Genomic DNA, 23,689 nt, shown 5'->3' with positions numbered 1-23,689 from the left:
ACATTTTACGTGAAGTCGAAAGTTAATTAAAAATGTGCTAAGACACTAGTTTGCTGTGCCAACAATTTCTGCAGTAAAATCCGTACGTAATAAGGAAGATAAAATCTAAATAGTAGTCAAAAACAGTCTAAGAAGTTTGGAAGGGTGTTGAATGGTAAGTTGTGCTGAGAAACAATTGTTAAGGAAAAAATCTGTATGTTGCGCCTTTTCCTGGTTAAAGCCTAGAAGTTAGCCAACCAGGCTGTTGCGCGCGCAAATTCAAGCGGCTCGCCAGAGACGTATCACCAAAACGTTCTTCATTAGGTTGCCTAAAACTGAACAACAGAGCTCGATGGAAAAAGTGGACATGGGACGATAGTAAGGATCGAAACCGAGCCAAAGGCTGAGCGGTCTCGTGCACTGCTATCTACGCTTTGAGAACAACTGACACTAATTGTATCTGTCAGGCCAGATTCTATAACTTGAACGCTAATTAACTCGGAAACGGCACAACGTATCGTTTTTTTTTTCTTAACAACTACTTCTCAGCACAAGCTACCCTGCAACACCCTTACAAGTTTTCAGACCATTTCTCGCCACCCTTTGTATCAGATGCAACTCACTTCTCCACGAAGGCAGGTAGAAGAGTTACAATTGAAGTTAAAGTAAAAGGAATAAAAGAAGGGTTAATAGGGAGTAACTCAGAAGTTTTTCAGTTGTGGTCCAGGAAGAGAGGCTCCATTCATTCTAATTACCGCGATGTCGTTACTGAATTACAGCTTTAATCCTTCGGAATTTAAACGCGCAACTACTAACAATCAGACGTGGTTAGTTTACGCATCATATTTTTAAATTAAATGATACATCTCCAGTAACCTAAAAGTAATAACGATTTTTACTTGGAATTGCGTGTCTTTTTTACACTGTCCAATCACGTTAATGCGACCGCTTCTCAAAAGCCTGAATAACCACTTTTCCCACTGCGGATGGCTGCAAGACATGCAGAAAGAGAGTCAATGAGGTTCTGGAAGGTACTAACAGGGATGTGGAGCGATGCTGACTCCAGTGCAGTGGACAGCTATGTTAAGTCTCTCAGTTAAGGCTCCATAGCACTAACAGCCCATTCAGGGTGGTCCCACAGATTCTTGATTGTGTCTAAATGCGCTGGCTAGGGGAATACGGTAAAATCATCTTTGTGTTCCTCCGACCATGCATACAGGGTAGTCCATTGATAGTGACCGGGCCAAATATCTCACGAAATAAGCATCAAATCAAAAACCTACAAAGAACGAAACTCGTCTAGCTTGAAGGGGGAAACCAGATGGCGCTGTGGTTGGCCCGCTAGATGGCTCCCATACGTCAAACGGATATCAACTGCGTTTTTTTAAAATAGGAACCCCTAATTTTTTATTACATATTCGTATAGTACGTAAAGAAAAATGAATGTTTTAGTTGGAACACTTTTTTAGCTTTGTGGTAGATGGCGCTGTAATAATCACAAACGTATAAGTACGTGGTATCACGTAACATTCCGCCAGTGCGAACGGTATTTACTTCGTGATACATTACCCGTGTTAAAATGGACCGTTTATCATTTGCGCAAAAGGTCGATATCGTGTTGATGTATGGCTATTGTGATCAAAATGCCCAACGGGCGTGTGCTATGTATGCTGCTCGGTATCCTGGACGACAGGAAGTGTTCAGCCATATGTGAAACGTCAACCACGACCTGCAACAAATGATGATGCCCAAGTAGGTGTTTTAGCTGCTGTCGCGGCTAATCCGCACATCAGTAGCAGATAAACTGCGCGAGAATCGGGAATCTCAGAAACGTCGGGGTCGACAATGCTACATCAACATCAATTGCCCCCGTACCATATTTCTATGCACCAGGAATTGCATGCCGACGACATTGAACGTCGCGTACAGTTCTGCCACTGGGCAAAAGAGAAATTATGGGACGATGACAGATTTTTTGCACGCATTCTATTTAGCGACGAAGCGTCATTCACCAACAGCGGTGACGTAAACCGGCATAATATGCACTATTGGGCAACGGAAAATCCACGATGGCTGCGACAAGTGGAACATCAGCGACCTTGGCGGGTTAATGTATGGTGCGGCATTATGGGAGGAATGATAATTGGCCCCCATTTTATCGATGGCAATCTAAATGGTGCAATGTATGTTGATTTCCTACGTAATGTTCTAGCGATGTTATTACAAGATGTTTCACTGCATGATAGAAGGGCGATTTACTTCCAACATGATGGATGTCCGGCATATAGATCGCGTGCGGTTGAAGCGGTATCGAATAGCATATTTCATGACAGGTGGACTGGTCGTCGAAGCACCGTACCATGGCCCGCACGTTCATCGGATCTGACGTCCCCGGATTTCTTTCTGTGGGGAAAGTTGAAGGATGTTTGCTGTCGTCATCCATCGACAGCGCCTGACAACATGCGTCAGCGCATTGTCAATTCATGTGTGAACATTACGGAAAGCGAACTGCTCGCTGTTGAGAGGAATGTCGTTACACGTATTGCCAAATGTATTGAGGTTGACGGACATCATTTTGAGCATTTATTGCATTATTGTGGTATTTACAGCTAATCACGCTGTAACAGCATGCGTTCTCAGAAATGATAAGTTCACAGACGTACATGTATCACATTGGAACAACCGAAATAAAATGTTCGACCGTACCTACGTTCTGTATTTTAATTTAAAAAACCTACCTGTTACAAACTGTTCGTCTAAAATTGTGAGCCATATGTGAGTGACTATTACAGCGCCATCTATCACAAAGCGAAAAAAGTGGTCCAACTAAAACATTCATATTTCTTTACGTACTACACGAATATGCAATGAAAAATGGGGGTTCCTGTTTTTAAAAAACGCAGTTGATATCCGTTTGACCTATGGCAGCGCCTTCTAGCGGGCCAACCATAGCGCCATCCACTTTCCCCCTTCAAGCTAGACAAGTTTCGTTCTTTGTAGTTTTTTCGTTTGACGCTTATTTCGTGAGATATTTGACCCGGCCACGATCAATGGATCACCCTGTATACAGGGTGTTACAAAAAGGTACGGCCAAACTTTCAGGAAACATTCCTCACACACATATAAAGAAAAGATGTTATGTGGACATGTGTCCGGAAACGCTTAATTTCCATGTTAGAGCTCATTTAGTTTCTTCCACCTACGCTCAATGGAGCACGTTATCATGATTTCATACGGGATACTCTACCTGTGCTGCTAGAACATGTGCCTTTACAAGTACGCACAACATGTGGTTCATGCACGATGGAGCTCCTGCACATTTCAGTCGAAGTGTTCGTACGCTTCTTAACAACAGATTCGGTGACCGATGGATTGGTAGAGGCGGACCAATTCCATGGCCTCCACGCTCTCCTGACCTCAACCCTCTTGACTTTCATTTATGGGGGCATTTGAAAGCTCTTGTCTATGCAACCCCGGTACCAAATGTAGAGACTCTTCGTGCTCGTATTGTGGACGGCTGTGATACAATACGCCATTCTCTCGGGCTGCATCAGCGCTTCAGGGATTCCATGCGACGGAGGGTGGATGCATGTATCCTCGCTAACGGAGGCCATTTTGAACATTTCCTGTAACAAAGTGTTTGAAGTCACGCTGGTACGTTCTGTTGCTGTGTGTTTCCATTCCATGATTAATGTGATTTGAAGAGAAGTAATAAAATGAGCTCTAACATGGAAAGTAAGCGTTTCCGGGCACATGTCCACATAACATATTTTCTTTCTTTGTGTGTGAGGAATGTTTCCTGAAAGTTTGGCCGTACCTTTTTGTAACACCCTGTATACTGCAAGCGGTGCGTTGCATTGTCCTGCTGGTAGATGCAATTGTGCCAAGGAAAAACAAACTGCATGTGGGGGTCGACGTGGTTCCCAAGTGCATATGCATACTTGTGTTAATCCAGTGTGGGTTCCAGAATGAGGAGATCATACAGGAAATGCCCTCCAGCCTGGACATTTCCAACAACTGTTGCAAGGTTTTGCTTGGAGATGTTTCATTGTGTCCAACGGAGCTTATATCGTGATTAATGTGAAGACGCCAGCTGTCGCCACTCAGTGGACGTCCAGCAGCGGTATTTGCGCTCAAATCCCAGCCTTTGTCACCGATGAACTACAGTCAGCATGGATGTAAGAAACAGGCGCGTGCTGCACAGATCCCTACTCAGCAACGTTCGTTGAACATTCATTGAGGAGACAATGTTGGTAGCACCTTGGTTTATCTGGGTGGTCAGCTTCTCAAAACTTGCACGTACATCCGCCTCTACACATTTCCCCAGTTATCGTTCAAAATTGTTGTAATGGCTCTGAGCACTATGGGACTTAACATCTGAGGCCATCAGTCCCCTAGAACTTAGAACTACTTACACTTAACCAACCTAAGGACATCACACACATCCATACCCGAGCCAGGATTCGAACCTGCGACTGTAGTAGCAGCGCGGTTCCAGACTGAAGCTCCTAGAACAGCTCGGCCACACCGGCCGGCCAGCTATGGTTCACCCATGTCATCCATGGCCGTGGTGTACCAATTGCCTCGGCGCTGGTTTTTTGATAGCGCATGTGCAATTTAAACACAGAGGCACGTAAATAATTTACAGATGTAGCTGTTTCGAAAATACTTCCACGCCTGGCCCGAAAGCGACTGACCATGCGTTTCTGGACCTCTGATAAACCACTTCGTTTCCGTATTACGACAACTACGACACTGTTCACTGTATCCACGCGACACGATTTACATACCCTCCATTGCTAGTACTGCCACCTGCTGGTTGTGAGTGGTTATTGCATGTTGCCCTCTAACACAGGCGGCGGTCTCGTTAATATGTGTGGATCATGTATTTATGAATGATGTAAAGCTGCTGCAGTTCGTGTGGAATTATTTAAAGACGTCGAATAAATGTTTCATTTCCATTTTTTATTTAATGTACAAGTTGTCAGAGCTCCTAGGCTTCTGGGATAAATCTCTCCTTACAAATATGTAGTGTCTAAAACTAAAATTGAGTGAATGGACGCAAAAACAATCTGTGATTATATTAGCCTGATAATTACCACCATGCACAGTCCGTGTGATACTGGTTTCTGAACTGAGCAGACGGTCTCTACGAGGAACTTCGGTGATTATGTGACAACTCAGGCTGTTACTAGTGGTATCTCCGTGAGAACAACAGGAGCCTTACAAATAAGACAGTTGTTCATTTAACTAAAGCGATACTGTCAATATAGTTGAAAGTGTAAGGAAAGCAGCCGGTGGCTATTTATATTCGCTGCAGTTGTTACGAAACAGTACACAGATCTGACTCAGAATTACTATCTGCGCCTGGAAATCCTAAGGTAATGAAGTAGTGCTGTAGATGCTGTGGAAGTGACTGAAAAGCTGCACGGTTTGCTTCCAAATCTGAATGAAAACTAAGATCACATGTAAGATATCTTGTAGGGGAGGGTAGTGAAATGTTTATTGATACATGTATTCTAATTACTTCGATTACTTGCATTTCAAAAGTTGGACAACTAACAATTAAGGCACATTAATATTCAAATACTCTGATAATTAATTTTTCATACACAGTAGTGGGAAACTGTGTCAACTTCTTAACAAACATTTAATAATGGCAACATATGTGAATGTATCTTTGATGTATGTAAGATGAGAGTCTGAGAGAAAACAGATAGTAAATCGCGCAAATACTGAGTGACTGTCTTGAAAACAGTTAGCATATAATAGAACTACTAAAGGTAACACCTCTTGTGGATTTGGGAAGCAAACTGTTCTGGACCTTGGAACGAAGATCTTCAGAGTGAGGGTCTGAGATTGTAAAATTACAAAATGAATCGAAATTCGCTACATCTTAAGCGGTAGCGGTTGTCAGTGACTGAAGTACTGTGACTTCAAGCAGTGGCGGTGCCTGCAGTCCTCTCCTACGGCTAAGTGTTTGATTGCCTAGAAATTTTCTAAGCCTTCTAAACGCATCAGATCAACTGGTGGCTGGAGCTGAAGAATATGGCAGAGTGGTAGCAGTGTTTCAGGACGATAAGTGAGACGACAAGATCTGAATTTGGCTAACACACAAGAAGAAGTGAAGTGATTCCTGTGCGAGGACGTCCGCCAAAGAAACCTCGCTTTGCCGCGTTTTTCGATACATGCTCAGTTTGACTGGCTGGGCTCAAACTCTTTCATGGTCCAATCGACCAAAATACTCCTCGGATAGTGCCGGCCCCCTTCTCTAAGCCAGGTTTTACTTTGTTACAATGACTTCTTTTCTACCATTCTCCTCATTCCTCGCTATTTCCATCTCTTTCCTCAGCAAGTGAGAAAGCTTCCCTCTGACACTGCCATGCTTCTTTGTCACACAAGTTTAGATGAACCGATGTTCGTAGGTTTTACGTCCCTATACAAAGTTTTTTTGTAAGGGCTATGCGTTTAGCGGTGGCGTCTCGTGGTTTTCAAAGGCAAGATAACGATCTCCACAGTCCATTCCAAACGTCGGCTTTCTACGTTCGGCAGACAATAGCGTCTTTCACTAAAAATTCCAACTCATGCCACCTCATAAAAGCATTTGCGTGTGCTGTGGCTACAGGATGTCTTAACTGTTCATCAGCAAAGCGGCGCTGTGAGATGTCACATAGGTGCGAGGCAATGAGACTGCCTCCCCTCGCTGGCCTTCCAATGAGGACCGGCGCTATTCAGAACAATCCCTTTTTTGCAGACAGCGTGGAAGTCTGATTTAGAGTACTACGGGAAGTGATACTCACTCATACATTTAATATCAGTTCATTTCTCTGAGTGTAACTAATTATTCAGGTAGAGGTTGGATTTATAATAGGAATTTATATGAATTTACAGATACAGCTTGACTGTTCTGGAAAACTCCTTCCCTAAAATTTAAATTTTCAATGAGTTGCGCTGAAAGCGCAGATGATTAAAAAAAATTTGACTCCTATGTGGAACTGGGTTTATATGCTCGTAAGTAACACTGTTTGGGATGTGGATGTTGTCAATGTAATATGTTTATTTATGCTTTATCCTAGCAAACCAAAGCTCACGCATCAATCAGATTTGTTGGTGAATTAATCTTTTACATTTCATAAACTTTCCAGCTTACACTCATACTCCTCAAAATCTTTGTCATTAAATCTTATTCTATCTGCTTTCATATCAAAACTCTACAAACTGTAATAACATTTAATTGATTCGTCCACACGTGGATAGTTTGCACCTTACACTCACACATTCAACCCTGTGACCAAAACAATAACCAACTACCTTCACTCCACAAATATTTTACTGATTAAATGACTGATTCCTTTATATTGTCTGATACTTACGATCATTATTTAATTAAGAAATACTATGAAAAATCTAATTTGATAATACCAAAACATGAGTCATACAAGAGACAAGCAGATATCATAAACATAAAAATATCATCACAGGTCACTACCAAAACATAATACCTCATCACAACTCACAAGGAAACACACAGTACACATGGCTTTAAGCCATCAAAAATGTATACACATCACAAGATAAATTGGCTAACACAAAACACATAATTACAAAACATCGATCATAGCACCCAAACCATGAGACTAAATAATATTTTCACAGTAAACTATCCATAGAATGTAACTTCATAAAATATCAGTATATGAAGCAATCATTTGTCTGTGGCAACACTTATTTTACTGTCGTGACTATAGTACATGTCTGTGAATTTATTCATTTATGCACTTATTGTCCAGTGGACGAATAAAATCATTACTGTTTTCATGGAATTCTAGTTCATTTGAAACATTATTGCTGAAAAATCATCACATAAACACAAACAAGAATTTATAGTGATTCGAGGCACAACCAGTTCATCACACAAGATATCGCTGTCACCGTTTGAATAGATCGGCGATCACTGTTCATTCACAATCTGTCGTGTGGAGGGGGTTCTAATCCAAGCACGGTAAGCTAATTGCGATGGGGTATCGTTCATATTGTATCGATTTTCCAAAGTTCATTGCGCCCACACTTATTATTCAAAGTACAAATTGTCAAAACATAAATGACCTTCATTGTGTGCTATAACTTCAGGTCTCAAATCAGATAACGAGTGTATGTATAAAAGTTTGTAATTGAAAGTGGTCTTCATGTCACAGATTCCTTTCTTTTACTGAAACGTTAATGACCTTCAGTATTTAGTATCGCTGGTAGTGGCAAGTGTTAATGTCAAATATGGTTGGACTTTCCATAACTCATGGCTGTAAAAGTATAATTTTGCAAGTTCGTAGTGGTGAATGGCAGGTTGTGGCAATAGCCACGTGCCATGTGACCAAATTAGACCCAGTTTCAAGGTGTGTGAGTCCTTCACTTCCTCATACTCCAAAGCCCGTCCACTAAATTGAATCTCCTCTCAATCTGCGAATGCCCTCATACTTCTCGTTCTCGTGCGGCTCCTGCAACCTCGAAACAAGTTGCAATAATAACCAGTTACACAAAATAAATAAGACAAATACTAATTATTATCATTATACTTACAAATATTAGTAACATATGCCACACGCATACTGTTTCTTTTTAAACTTCAAATCAAAAATTACTCATTACTTAAGTTAAATCTCTGCTTATTTTCTCAAAATAATTGTTTTAACAGAATGAAACTACATGCAATTACAAAGGTTACTCAATGAAATCTATGCTACGTGTCTCAAAATTTTTCTTGCTACTTAGGTTTACAAAAGGTAATCAATGAATTTTATACTTCTTCCTTCAGAAATTATTTCATTAACAAAAATGAAGCTACTTATAACCTCAAAAATTCAAAATATCAGCATAAAGTGCAGTCAGTTATTTAAATTTCAAAGTTAGACATATTTCCTTCACTTCTTTGTCCATATAATCTCGTAAATTCACATTAATTAGACATTGTATGCGATTCAGTTGGTGTAGAAACTGGGATACGGTCTCGTAAATTTTTCTTTTTTGCACACGCTAGACCTGAGAGATCCACTGACACTGAGTGATCCGCGCCACTATTAGCCGTGCCAGCAGTGATTCTCTCGTCACCTCTAGACTATTGTGGCCACCTACAATTCCTAATTTGCCTACCCTTACCCTTACACTCGTCCTAGAATATCATCCATTAGCTCATTTATAAAAATCAGTGTCTTTCTCTCTCAATTCATTGTGGATCCTTCAAGATGGGAAATCTCAAAATTTGTAACAAAATCGCAAAAGCACACATATTATTTCTTCACAACATACACAAAACAGTCCTGAACCACCATCTATTACTATCTATAATTTTAATTTACGAGTTTTTCTTACCTTACCTCTTTCTATTCCTGTTTTACCTCTTACCATTTACCTATTTACCTCTTACCACGTTCCATCGTTATTCTTAGTCTGTCGCCAGATCAATCCAAGATTTCATCCTTATAGTTTGTCCTCTTTTTATATTCATTTTGGTTTTGATTCCATTACAAGAGAAACCAAAATAATAATTGGCTCCTTCTACCGACCCCCCCCCCCCCCCCCCGACACAGATGATACAATAGCTCAATAGCTGAACGCTTCAAAGAAAACTTCAATCTCATTACAAATAAGTACCCCACTCATACAGTTATAATTGCTGGAGACTTCAATCTACCCTCAATTTGTTGGCGAAAATACATATTCAAAGCCGGTGGTAGACAAAAAACATCTTCCGAAATTGTACTAAATGCTTTCTCTGAGAATTACTTTGAACAATTAGTTCATGAGCCCACACGAATTGTAAATGGTTGCGAAAACACACTTGCCCTCTTAGCCACAAATAATCCAAATAATCCTGATCTAATAGAGAGCGTCATGACGGATACAGGGATTGGTGAACACAAGGTCATTGTAGCGAGGCTCGAAACCATATCAACCAAAACCATTAAAAATAAATGCAAAATATATCTATTTAAAACAGCAGATAAAAATTCGATGGTGCTTTCCTAAGAGAGAGTCTCCATTCCTTCCTAGCTAATTATGTATGTGTAGACCAGATATGGCTCAAATTCAAAGATACAATATCGACAGCAATAGATAGATTCATACCGCATAAGTTAATAAGAGACGGGACTGATCCACCATGGTACACAAAACACGTCAGAACATTGATTCAGAAGCAACGAAGAAAGCATGCCAAATTCAGAAGGACGCAAAATCCCCAAGACTGGTTAAGTTTCACGGAAGCTCGAAATTTAGTGCGGACGTCAATGCGAAATGCAATTAATAGTTTTCACAGTGAAATATTGTCTCAAAATATGGTAGAAAACTCAAAGAGATTCTGGTCGTAAGTAAAGAACACCAGTGGCAAAAACCAGTCCATACCGTCATTGTGCGATAGCGATGGAAATGTTACCGATGATGGTGCCACTAAAGCGGAGTTACTAAATACAGTTTTCCATAATTCCTTCACGAAAGAAGATGAAGTAAATATTCCAGAATTCTAAACCAGAACAGCTGTTAGCATGAGTGACATAAAATTAGATATTTTAGGTGTTGCGAAACAATTCAAATCACTTAAGAAAGGCAAGTCTTCCGATCCAGATGGTATACTAATCAGGTTCCTTTCAGAGTATTCAGACACAATAGCGCCTTTCTTAGCAATCATATACAACCGCTCACTTGAAGAATGGTCTGTCCCTAAAGACTGGAAAGTGGCACAGGTCTTACCAATATTCAAGAAAGGAAATAGGAGTAACCCATTGAATTACAGATCCACATCACTGACCTTAATTTGCAGTAGGATTTTGGAGCATATTCTGTACTCGAACATGATGAATCACCTGGAAGAAAATGACTCATTGATACATAACCACCACGTATTCAGAAAATATCGTTCTTGTGCAACACAGCTAACTCTTTATTCCCAGTGAGTAATGATCTCAGATAGATTCCATATTCCTATATTTCCAGGAGGGTTTTGATACCGTTCCTCACAAGCGACTATTAATTAAATTGTGTGCATATGGACTATCGTCTCAGTTGTGTGACTGGATTCATGATTTCCTCTCAGAGAGGTCACAGTTCGTAGTGATAGATGGTAAATCATAGAGTAGAACAGAGGTGATATCTGGCGTTCCTCAAGGTAGTGTCATAGACCCTCTGCTGTTCCTGATTTATACATATGATCTAGGTGATAATCTGAGCAGCCCCCTGAGACTGTTTGCAGATGACGCTGTAATTTACCGTCTAGTAAAATCATCAGACGATCAATTCCAACTACAAAATGATCTAGAGAGAATTTCTGTATGGTGCGAAAAGTGGCAATTGGCACTAAAAAATAGGTACTAAAAGAAATCCGATAAATTTTGGGTATACGATAAATCGCACAAATATAAGGGCTGTCAATTCGACTAAATACCTAGGAATTACAATTACGAGCAGCTTAAATTGGAAAGACCACATACATAATATTATGGGGAAGGCGAAACAAAGACTGCGCTTTGTTGGCAGACCACTTAGAAGATGAGACAAACCCACTAAAGAGACAGCTTGCATTACACTTGTCCGTCCTCTGCTGGAATATTGTTGTGCGGTGTGGGATCCTTGCCAGGTAGGATTGACGGAGGACACCGAAAAAGGGCAAAGAAGGGCAGCTCGTCTCGCGTTTCCGCTCAATAGGGGTGAGAGTGTCACTGATATGATACGCGAGTTGAGGTGGCAGTCACTGAAAGAAAGGCGGTTTCCTTTGCGGCGAGATCTATTTAGTAAATTTCAATTCCCAACTTTCTCTTCCGAATGCGTAAATATTTTGTTGACACCCTCCTATGTAGGGAGAAATGATAAAATAAGATAAATCAGAGCTCGAACGGAAAGATTTAAGTGTTCCTTTTTCCAACGCGCCATTCGAGAGTGGAATGATAGAGAAGTAGTATGAAAATGGTTCGATGAACCCTCTGCCAGGCACTTAAGTGTGAATTGCAGAGTAACCATGTAGATGTAGATGTCTCGTACAGTTCACATCATATTAACAGAACCTGGGGATACTTAAAATGGTCACACCTTATTCTCATTAGTACTCATTTAACTCAGCGATTGACCTAAACATTCTCCACTCTAAATATCCTCTACAGAAAATCATACGTAAATGACAGCGTCCCTTGCATTCGTTAATACTTATTAAACCTCATCTCCTGCAACTCACATCACCTCTCACCACTCGGCAGCGTCCTTCGCCTCTCGTAAACTTGATGAAACATCCTTACTCGTAACAATTAGTCCTGAACACGCACTTCCCCACTTGTGAACTTAACAATTAACAGTCGTCCAACGTTACTTTTCTTCGTACTTCCGTTCCTATCTTTTTGACTTCTTCTGACGCGTTCGTTTATCTCATGAAATGTCAGTTACATGTTTCCCTTGTATCTACATCTACATAGATACGCCGCAAGCTACCGTACTGTGCGAGACGGAGGGTACACATTATCACTTCATGTTGTTACAATTTCTCTTATGATGACAGAATACAGACTTTATGTAATGGTGCTTTTTATTCCTTAAATACTTTAATAATAAAACAGGAGATACCTTTTCCGCCACATCGCCGATTTTTATAGTGGAGCGTAATGTCGCGGTGTCTCTTAGGTTGTCTGTACACCATTTGGGATTCGTGCCAAGCATTTGCTTGAGTCCCTTGGTGTGGAGCGTGTGGCATCCCAACTCCAGGGTTTTACCCGTCTGCCCTCCTGGTTGCTCCAGAGGCCCAGCGTCCTTTTAGACTTGTCAGAGTACCGGAGGAGCTGCACTCCTGCGTTTGTTTTTACCTTCTTATTTTATGATATTTTAAACCAGCATCCCGACCATGTACCAGTATTTACGGATGGCTCTAAACAGGGGGACTCTGTTGGTTGTGCTGTTGTTTTCCATGATCGAGTCGTCAAGTTAAGGCTTCCTGCAGCGTTTACCATCTTTGATGCCGAATTGTTTGCGATCTTGCGGGCACTGGAGCAGATGAGATGTGTTCCCAGTCTTAAGTTTCTCATCTGTTCTGACTCCCTGAGTGCCCTTCAGACCATGCAACACTTGTACCCAGCGGATACGGTCGTCCAGAACATCCATGATGCCCTACTCCACCTGCAACGTCAGGGGAAGGAGGTTTCTTTCTGCTGGGTGCCGGGGCACGTGGGAATTAGCGGAAACGAACTGGCGGATGTGGCTGCCAAAGATGCATGTTCCCTCCCTCACATTGTTGAATGTGCCGTCCCCCTCCATGCTGTTACCTCCCTTTTGCATTTTCGTGTTATGCGTCAATGGGAAGAGGAGTGGCTGGCAGTCGGTGAAAATAAGCTGCGTCTGGTCAAGGCCACCACGCGCCCATGGCGTACGTCCTACCAGTCATGCAGGCGGGATGAGGTTCTCCTCACTCGCCTCCGCATCGGGCACAGTCCCTTAACGCACGGTTTTTTACTCCGGCGGGAGGACCCCCCAATCTGCAGTGCTTGTGGCGTCCAGATTACGGTCCGCCACATTTTACTTGAGTGTCCTTTATTCTCTGACCAGAGGGCGGTGGTTTCCTTGCCACCGGATTTGCCCTCTATTTTGCAAGACGACGCAACGACTGTGGTTAAGGTCTTACGGTTTTGTGTCCTGTCCAATTTGTTGCCTCGGATTTTAGGGAGAGGATTTTAATGTGCTGCTGGGTGACTGGCTCACCCAGGCTTTAGGTAAGAGGTCCGCCAGTCACGATTACCTACTTGTTTCACTTCGATTTCTGTTCTCTTTTCCTTGTGTTTCCTTTCCTCTTTTAGTGCGTTTCTTCTCCTCTTGTTTTGCCTCTGTACGTGAGGATGTGTAACTGCGTCAGATCTGTGTCTTTTAGCCGTTCTCCTTGTTCGGTGCCCGTCTTCGTCCCTTCACTGCATGTGTTCCTGTTTCTATGCGTTTGGGCGCTGATGACCACGCTGTTTAGCGCCCGAAAACCTCAAACCACACACACACACTGTTATCCAATTGGGGTCAGGTTCACTTGTAGTTTGTTTCGTCCGTCGAATATTCTTCTTTTTTCGCGATAGCGGACCTGACTAATATTATTGTCCTCAGCTATTGTTTCCGTATAGTCCAAAAATCCCCCCATTAACCATGGACCTTGCCGTTGGTGGGGAGGCTTGCGTGCCTCAGCGATACAGATAGCCGTACCGTAGGTGCAACCACATCGGAGGGGTATCTGTTGAGAGGCCAGACAAACGTGTGGTTCCTGAAGAGGGGCAGCAGCCTTTTCAGTAGTTGCAAGGGCAACAGTTTGGATGATTGACTGATCTGGCCTTGTAACACTAACCAAAACGGCCTTGCTGTGCTGGTACTGCGAACGGCTGAAAGCAAGGGGAAACTACGGCCGTAATTTTTCCCGAGTGCATGCAGCTTTACGGTATGATTAAATGATGATGGCATCCTCTTGGGTAAAATATTCCGGAGGTAAAATAGTCCCCGATTCGGATCTCCGGGTGGGGACTATTCAAGAGGATGTCGTTATCAGGAGAAAGAAAACTGGCGTTCTACGGATCGGAGCATGGAATGTCAGATCCCTTAATCGGGCAGATAGGTTAGAAAATTTAAAAAGGGAATTGGATAGGTTAAAGTTAGATATAGTGGGAATTAGTGAAGTTCGGTGGCAGGAGGAACAAGACTTCTGGTCAGGTGACTACAGGGTTATAAACACAAAATCAAATAGGGGTAAAGCAGGAGTAGGTTTAATAATCAATAGGAAAATAGGAATGCGGGTAAGCTACTACAAACAGCATAGTCAACGCATTATTGTGGCCAAGATAGATACGAAGCTCACGCCTACTAAAGTAGTACAAGTTTATATGACAACTAGCTCTGCAGATGACGAAGAAATTGAAGAAATGTATGATGAAATAAAAGAAATTATTCAGATAGTGAAGGGTGACGAAACTTTAATAGTCAAGGATGACTGGAAGTCGGTAGTAGGAAAAGGGAGAGAAGGAAACGTAGTAGGTGAATATGGATTGGGGCTAAGAAATGCAAGAGGAAACCGCCTGGTAGAATTTTGCACAGAGCACAACTTAATCATAGGCAACACTTGGTTCAAGAATCATAAAAGAAGGCTGTATACATGGAAGAAGCCTGGAGATACTGACAGATTTCAGATAGATTATATAATTGTAAGACAGAGATTTAGGAACCAGGTTTTAAATTGTAAGACATTTCCAGGGGCAGATGTGGACTCTGACCACAATCTATTGGTTATGTCCTGTAGATTAAAACTGAAGAAACTGCAAACAGGTAGGAATTTAAGGAGATGGGACCTGGATAAACTGACTAAACCAGAGGTTGTACAGAGTTTCAGGGAGAGCATAAGGGAACAATTGACAGGAATGGAGGAAAGAAATACAGTACAAGAATAATGGGTAGCATTGAGGGATGAAGTAGTGAAGGCAGCAGAAGATGATGTAGGTAAAAGACGAGGGCTAGTAGAAATCCTTGGGTAACAGAAGAGATGTTGAATTGTATTGATGAAAGGACAAAATATAAAAATGCAGTAAATGAAGCAGGCAAAAAGGAATACAAACGACTCAAAAATGAGATTGACAGGAAGTGCAAAATGGCTAAGCAGGGATGGCTAGAGGACAAATGTAAGGATGTAGAAGCTTATCTCACTAGGGGTAATATAGATACTGCCTACAGGAAAATTAAAGAGACCTTTGGAGATAAGAGAACCACTTGGATGAACATCAAGAGCTCAGATGGAAACCCAGTTCTAAGCAAAGAAGGGACAGCAGAAAGGTGGAAGGAGTATATAGAGGGTCTATACAAGGGCGATGTACTTGAGGACAATATTATGGAAATGGAAGAGGATGTAGATGAAGGTGAAATGGGAGATATGATACTGCGTGAAGAGTTTGACAGAGCACTGAAAGACCTAAGTCGAAACAAGGCCCCTGGAGTAGACAACATTCCATTGGAATTACTGACAGCCTTGGGAGAGCCAGTCCTGACAAAACTCTACCATCTGGTGCGCAAGATGTATGAAACAGGCGAAATACCCTCAGACTTCAAGAAGAATATAATAATTCCAATCCCAAAGAAAGCAGGTGTTGACAGATGTGAAAATTACCGAACTATCAGTTTAATAAATCACGGCTGCAAAATACTAACGCGAATTCTTTACAGGCGAATGGAAGGGCTGGTAGAAGCCGACCTCGGGGAAGATCAGTTTGGATTCAGTAGAAATGTTGGAACACGTGAGGCAATACTGACCCTACGACTTATCTTAGAAGCTAGATTAAGGAAGGGCAAACCTACGTTTCTAGCATTTGTAGACTTAGAGAAAGCTTTTGACAATGTTGACTGGAATACTCTCTTTCAAATTATGAAGGTGGCAGGGGTAAAATACAGGGAGCGAAAGGCTATTTACAATTTGTACAGAAACCAGATGGCAGTTATAAGAGTCGAGGGACATGAAAGGGAGGCAGTGGTTGGGAAGGGAGTGAGACAGGGTTGTAGTCTCTCCCCGATGTTATTCAATCTGTATATTGAGCAAGCAGTGAAGGAAACAAAAGAAAAATTCGGAGTAGGTATTAAAATCCATGGAGAAGAAATAAAAACTTTGAGGTTCGCCGATGACATTGTAATTCTGTCAGAGACAGCAAAGGACTTGGAAGAGCAGTTGAACGGAATGGACAGTGTCTTGAAAGGAGGATATAAGATGAACATCAACAAAAGCAAAACGAGGATAATGGAATGTAGTCGAATTAAGTCGGGTGATGCTGATGGAATTAGATTAGGAAATGAGACACTTGAAGTTGTAAAGGAGTTTTGCTATTTGGGGAGCAAAATAACTGATGATGGTCGAAGTAGAGAGGATATAAAATGTAGACTGGCAATGGCAAGGAAAGCGTTTCTGAAGAAGAGAAATTTGTTAACATCGAGTATAGATTTAAGTGTCAGGAAGTCATTTCTGAAAGTATTTGTATGGAGTCTAGCCATGTATGGAAGTGAAACGTGGACGATAAATAGTTTGGACATGAAGAGAATAGAAGCTTTTGAAATGTGGTGCTACAGAAGAATGCTGAAGATTAGATGGGTAGATCACATAACTAATGTGGAAGTATTGAATAGGATTGGGGAGAAGAGAAGTTTGTGGCACAACTTGACTAGAAGAAGGGATCGGTTGGTAGGACATGTTCTGAGGCATCAAGGGATCACCAATTTAGAATTGTAGGGCAGCGTGGAGGGTAAAAATCGTAGAGGGAGACCAAGAGATGAATACACTAAGCAGATTCAGAAGGATGTAGGTTGCAGTAGGTACTGGGTGATGAAGAAGCTTGCACAGGTTAGAGTAGCTTGGAGAGCTGCATCAAACCAGTCTCAGGACTGAAGACCACAACAACAACCGTTTGGTCAGATGCGGTCTCAAGGCTGTTTGCTGATCTTCGAGTTGACGTATTGTTCTCTCCCCGAATTAATGTTTTCAATGACTTTCTGAAGTCCACTCTTGTATGTATTTCCTGTCTTTTGCCATCGACACTTTTTCCTTTTTTCAGATTCCGTAATGCATTCTTCAGTTTTATTATTCGCGGCTCCTATCTAATATCTAGATTTTGTTTTAAATTGTCGAGTTGTTCCTTGCATTCTTCCCTTAATTTTCTCACTCTTCTCCTCGTTTATCCCAAGTAATTCCACGTGGCTTCTAAATTGTTCAACATTTTTCTCTTTGATACGTTTACATAGTTCATCGCTATTTTCTTGACTTTTGCTAAACTGCTCATGTAGGAAAGTTCGCACATCAAATGCCGTAGATGCCGGCGGCGTCGATTCACGACTAGTGCCACTCTGTCCCAGTCTTTCATATTCTGCAGCTTCTAGATTTCCCGTATCAGATGAGATTACACGCTGCTCCTATCCTCCTTGCTTGTTATTGCTTCTTTTCTGGTCACGTTCCGAAAACGTATTAGATTCTCCCTAATTCATTTCTTCCGTCGGTTCACGAATCTCTGTTACCGGGATATGTTCCTGAGGCACCTCCATTTCTAAATTTCTGCTAGACTTGTCTGAATTATCTATAATGTCTCCTTCTGCTTCACTCATGCAAGGTAAAGTTTGTGCCCTCCCTCGAATAACTCTTCGCATGCCCCAACGAAATATTCAGAATGCTAACATTCCCGATATTCATAGCGCAACGTAACGTGAAGTGACTCATCATTCGCGCATACACTAAACTTCATTCACTTCTCAACATATCATTCATCAACAAGAAATAAAACTGCCATTCCAAAATTTCAACGATGGATCTTCTTCTCGTCAACGACGAAAGTGTACCAATCAACCTCTTATGCCCCTTGTTAGAAATATTATGTACATCATTACGCGCTTGCTCTTAGATTAAGTTCTTGTATGCGACTTTAATTATTATTAAGGCGATGATGTGTGTAATTCAATAAATGTTTTACCTCTGCAAACCTGTGGTATCTGGAGTTCTCAGAGAAAGAATCCCGGCAATGCGCCACCAAAATTTAAGGTAGGTTGCTGGGAAGGGGTCGACAAAAATCTTAGTTGATAGACGTATAGCAATTATCTGCATATCAAAAGCTAGACAAAACATAGTTGAGAAACTATGATATTCAAGGTTTACATCCGAAATAAATTGATGAAAGCGTCTCAACTTGAGTGAAGTTCATAACTGAAATATCAACATGATATACAAGTTTGAAGCACTTTATTATGTAAAACTCTACGTGAGTACGTCGAAGAAGACTTTTGGCCATTATCTGACGGAGTCTTAAGTGTGTCACATGTGGTCTCATTTGACAAAACATTTCCTGTTCTTGTTTCTGTACGACTCATCGTCATCCTGGGGCGGGTTCGATACCTGTACTACAGAAGGGGTGGAGTAGCTCAGTCCGAATTAAAGGAGTGCTCCTGTTAATCCAGAAATAGATTCTATGAAGCGGTGATGTACAGAAGGCTGTAGGCTGAAAACTCATTCTATAGATATCACCAAGTGCAAGTTGTTCAATATGAAATGTTTTCCACTTTTTAGTGTGTGGCATGCCAGACCCTGAATAAACATTTTATCTGCTCAAGTGTAGGCTCTACTAAAGAAGTTCGACAATGCTAGAAAACCTAATTTGGTTAAAAAAATTAGCGAGCTAGAAGTAAACGAAACATATTACATTAGAGCATGTAGATTTTTAAATACTATATATGATGAAAAATTTGTATGAAGCTCGATAGTAAATTTAAAATTATTTTGCCAAACATATATCATAAATTAATTACTAGTTGGGATGTTAATTTTTTTGGTGGTTGACAGGTTAAATTGAGATACAATGGATTAAAGAACATGAAAAAACAACAATGACTGTCACGATTTGTAACTTTTAGTACAATATTTTACTTCACAGATACACTGTGTTAAGTCTTGCATGCTAAATAATATACATTTTACTTTTTTACTTTGGTGCCCTCTACTGCCGCCTGGTTCAAAAATTCAGGGACACTATTTTACACCGCTCCATCCCTGCCTCTCCTCTCCCCACCCCCCACCCCATCCCACGAATGTGCCCACCATGCCATCTTAGTAGACGTGACGCTGAGTGTTGAATGCCTCAAAAATTTTCTAAATTCCTTCAAACACATCAGATCAGCTGGTGGCTGAAGCTGACGACGATGGCGGAGCAGTAAAGTGCTCCAAGACGAGAGGAGAGACGACAAGCTTTGAGGATGACAAACACGCAAGAATAAAAAGTTAAGTAATTCCTGTGCGAATGCGTCCGACTACGAATCCCCGCATTGCTGCGTTTTTCGCTAGGTGCTCTAAATCTCCCAGGCTCTGCCCGCTCGAAATGATTCTCAGATAGTGCGGTTCCTCTTATCTGGCGTATTTTTTACTTGGCTGACCAAAAATTTCTTCTCCTTTAAAAAAGGCATTCTTCGCTATTCCTCTAACTCTGCTCGCCTAATGAAGCAGTTTCCCTCCTGCACTGTTGTACTTCCTTGTCACTCTGGAAAAGTTTAGATGTACCAATCTCCGTATGTATTATGTCCTCAAAAAAAGTTTTTTTGTAAAGCTACGCGTTCAGTGTCGTCTCACACTTCTGAAGCGCCTAGCTTGGGGCTTCTCTTCACCTGCAGGATAAGCGATCTCCAGCGTCCGTCCCAAAAGCCAGTTAATAGGTTCGGCTGCAAGAGTGCCTTTCGCTAAAACTACCTCATCACTCCACATCATAACAACATTTGCGGTGAGCGGTCGCTACAGGATGTCCTAAGCGCTGGCCACCTGCATGGTGGTGTCGTGGGGTGTCACAAAGATGCCTGCGCAGCCTATCTATGACAATCACTGCACTGCGCCCGTCTCATCCACTGTGCTTCCAAAACTTTCCCTTTTTCTCTAACCAGCATGTAAATCTGTTTCAGATCACTGTGGAAACAGACTCCAGCATTTAACATCAGTTCTTTTCTACAATCGTAATGAATTATTGAGGTCGAGTGTGGGCCTCTAATATGAATATATATGAAATGACATATTTGCATGGCTGTTCCAGAAAGCTTTCCTGTAACAAACAGTAATAAGATCTCTGTAACAATTATGAACCTGCACAGGAACGGCATTTTGATAGAATTGATGTAGCGTCTTCTTCGATGCAGATTCAAAAGTTCAAGAAATTACAATGTCAACTGAGTCTACTTACAAACTCTTTGGGTTACAAGTGATCATAAATATGCACAGGGCTAGAAAGAGAAATAAATAATTCTACATGTTTAGTAAGGTAGGCCTGAAACCAGTTGTCTCATATCTCCAGCGGTAACTGCAAACCTTCTTAGTTATAGGATATACAGGACTTGTGGTTCAAATTTACGTTAACAGTAGACTGAACTTTACAGAAATATCAAACTAGATGACCAGTTGCTGATTTTAGTGACACCGTAACCGATGATATATGAAGAAAACCAAGAATAAACCTTCTCCAAAAATAGAAACAGTGATAACTTCACGACACATACCAAGCAAAGAGTAGAGCACAAAATAGGTAAATGTTATGTGAACCGACATTGACTACCGGAACCCAGTTTACAGTAAATTTTATAGTAACATTCTTTCACAAGATCTCCTTCACATTCTGTTGAAATTTTGGTCCTAAAGCTATCAGTGGCTCGGAATCAGTGTCAATAAATGTGTCGAGGATATGACAGTCGAAACATTGAGAAAGACGTTTATAAATACTTGTACAAGACAGAAATTCGATTACACCTAACAACTTCTTGGGAAAAAATGGTTCCGAGCAGTTTGTCGCTATATTAGCTCCTTAATGAGTGATTATTGCAGAAAGCTGTTGTTGGCGATCAGAAGAGACCACAAGGCATGATTGTCTGCCGAGACCGCAGAGCAGACGCTCGGGCCACCGTTGGATATTATTCGTATTTGTGGTACAGTTGGGTTAAATGGTTGCTTTTGTGGTTTCAATCTTTTACACAGATTTTGCGTCATTAATCATTATATTTATCAGTAACCACACAGAAAAAATGAATTGAATTTGAACTATATAAAGGACCAAACCACCTTTAAAAATCAACACAGCATTCTGCACTGTTCCCAACTCAATAACAAAAATATAGAATCAAGAAGTGACTATAAATTGTCATACTGCCTAGGATTCATAGATTGTCAGAAAGCTTCTGACACATTTTTAATAATATGTACAGTTATATCCGACGGGAGACAAGACATTAGAAGTCTATAATTGATAGAGAGGACAGATAACGATATCCCCCCCCTGTCTAAAGAAATCTCTACAGCCCTAGAGTAATATTTCATATTCCTAAGTCTGAGAAGAGCAGAAAAATGTGCGGTAAGGCAACATATCTGAACCATTATAACTTTGCTAATTATATTTTACTGTCTTCCTCCGGTGCAGCTAGGCTTCTACAACTAATAAAATAACTTATTGCCATTCAAGAGTGTCATATGAAATAATGTTTTGGGTAAGTCGTCATTATGAAAGAAAGTTTTCATTGGTCTGCGTTCCGTAAGAATAACAATCAATTTGCAGACATATATTTAAGGATGTAGGCATTTCGACATTTGCTTCGTGGTATACCTGTTTCCTCACGAAGTTTGTTACAAATACCCCTATGGATTTCAAAAGGAACAATGATGTATGTACGAGTAATTACAACACCAGAATAAAAAATTCCTTCATTATACTAAATTGATGTTGTCTTTAGCGTAAAATGCGTGCACTATGCTCCCACCAAAATTCAAGTCATGGAGAACGGAGTCTACCTGGAGCCTGTATCTGCTGCTTTCTGGATGTCTGAACGAACAAAGGGAGCTGGTTTCCACACGATGATTATTTTCGAAACTCTTGTTGGTTCCTACTAAGGTTTTCTGTTCCCAGAAATGTCATAATGTGGGAGCATAAAACGTGTTTCAAAATTCTACAACTGGCCGACGTCAGAGATACAGATCTATAGTTGCGCGGTTTTGTGCGTCTGTTCGAAGACCTTCCTTGAAAACGGGATTGACATGTGTTTTTTTTTCTTTTTTCCAATCATCGATCGGGAACACTTCACTCTTCCAAAGATGTACAATACACTTAGAAGAGAGGCAAGTTCTTTTGCGTACTCCATGTAGAATCCTAATGCTATCCAGCCAGGTCCAGTGGCATCCCCTCTGTTGAGCGATTTCAGTTCTGTTTCTGTCCCTTTGTCACTTATTTCGCTATTTTTTTCATTCGTGAGACTATTTAAAGTAGACCCCACAGTGCTATGTTTGTCTGTGAAACAGATTAGGAAAAAGACATTTAGTTTTCAGCCTTTTCTGTGTCGTACTCCGTTTCACTACCATTGTGGTCACAGAATCTCCGGACAGATCGCTTCGATCCGTTCACTGAGGTGACGTAAGACCAAACCATCTTAGGATTTTCTGTCAATCCGGAAGACAGGATTTTCGAATTCATTGAACACTTCACTCATGGGTCTCCTTACGATAATTTTGGCTTAATTTAGTTTTTGCTTGTCTATGAGGGCTTAGCTACGTTTAAATTTGCAGTGAAGCTCTCTTTGCTTTTGTAACATTTTTCTAACATGACTGTTGAATCACGAGGGGGCTTTTTCCATTCCTCAAAACTTTGTTCGACACATACGTACCTAAAGCGTTTTTGCAATGCTCTTGAAATTTGTCCGTTGATACTCAGCATTGTTAGTACTGGAGACGAAATTTTCGTGGTGACCACTCAGTTAATCTGAGATCTTTTTCTTGTCGCTTTTGCTAAGCAGAATGATCTTTCTGCCTGTCTTTGTATTCTTATTTATACACTCCTGGAAATTGAAATAAGATCACCGTGAATTCATTGTCCCAGGAAGGGGAAACTTTATTGACACATTCCTGGGGTCAGATACATCACATGATCACACTGACAGAACCACAGGCACTTAGACACAGGCAACAGAGCATGCACAATGTCGGCACTAGTACAGTGTATATCCACCTTTCGCAGCAATGCAGGCTGCTATTCTCCCATGGAGACGATCGTAGAGATGCTGGATGTAGTCCTGTGGAACGGCTTGTCATGCCATTTCCACCTGGCGCCTCAGTTGGACCAGCGTTCGTGCTGGACGTGCAGACCGCGTGAGACGACGCTTCATCCAGTCCCAAACATGCTCAATGGGGGACAGATCC

At 41.3% G+C, this 23,689-nt stretch overlaps 1 protein-coding gene across 1 annotated transcript in view; it reads left to right on the top strand.

The window, feature by feature from the left end:
- Positions 1-23,689, top strand: part of LOC126092544 (uncharacterized) — an 85,522-nt gene that overhangs the window by 46,635 nt on the left and 15,198 nt on the right. The gene's annotated exons all lie outside the window — the stretch shown is intronic.

Source organism: Schistocerca cancellata, chromosome 7 (genome assembly GCF_023864275.1).
Source record: "Schistocerca cancellata isolate TAMUIC-IGC-003103 chromosome 7, iqSchCanc2.1, whole genome shotgun sequence".
Classification (NCBI taxonomy): domain Eukaryota; kingdom Metazoa; phylum Arthropoda; class Insecta; order Orthoptera; family Acrididae; genus Schistocerca; species Schistocerca cancellata.
The sequence above is the reverse complement of the archived record's forward strand: the minus strand, read 5'-3'. Positions and strand labels throughout refer to the sequence as shown.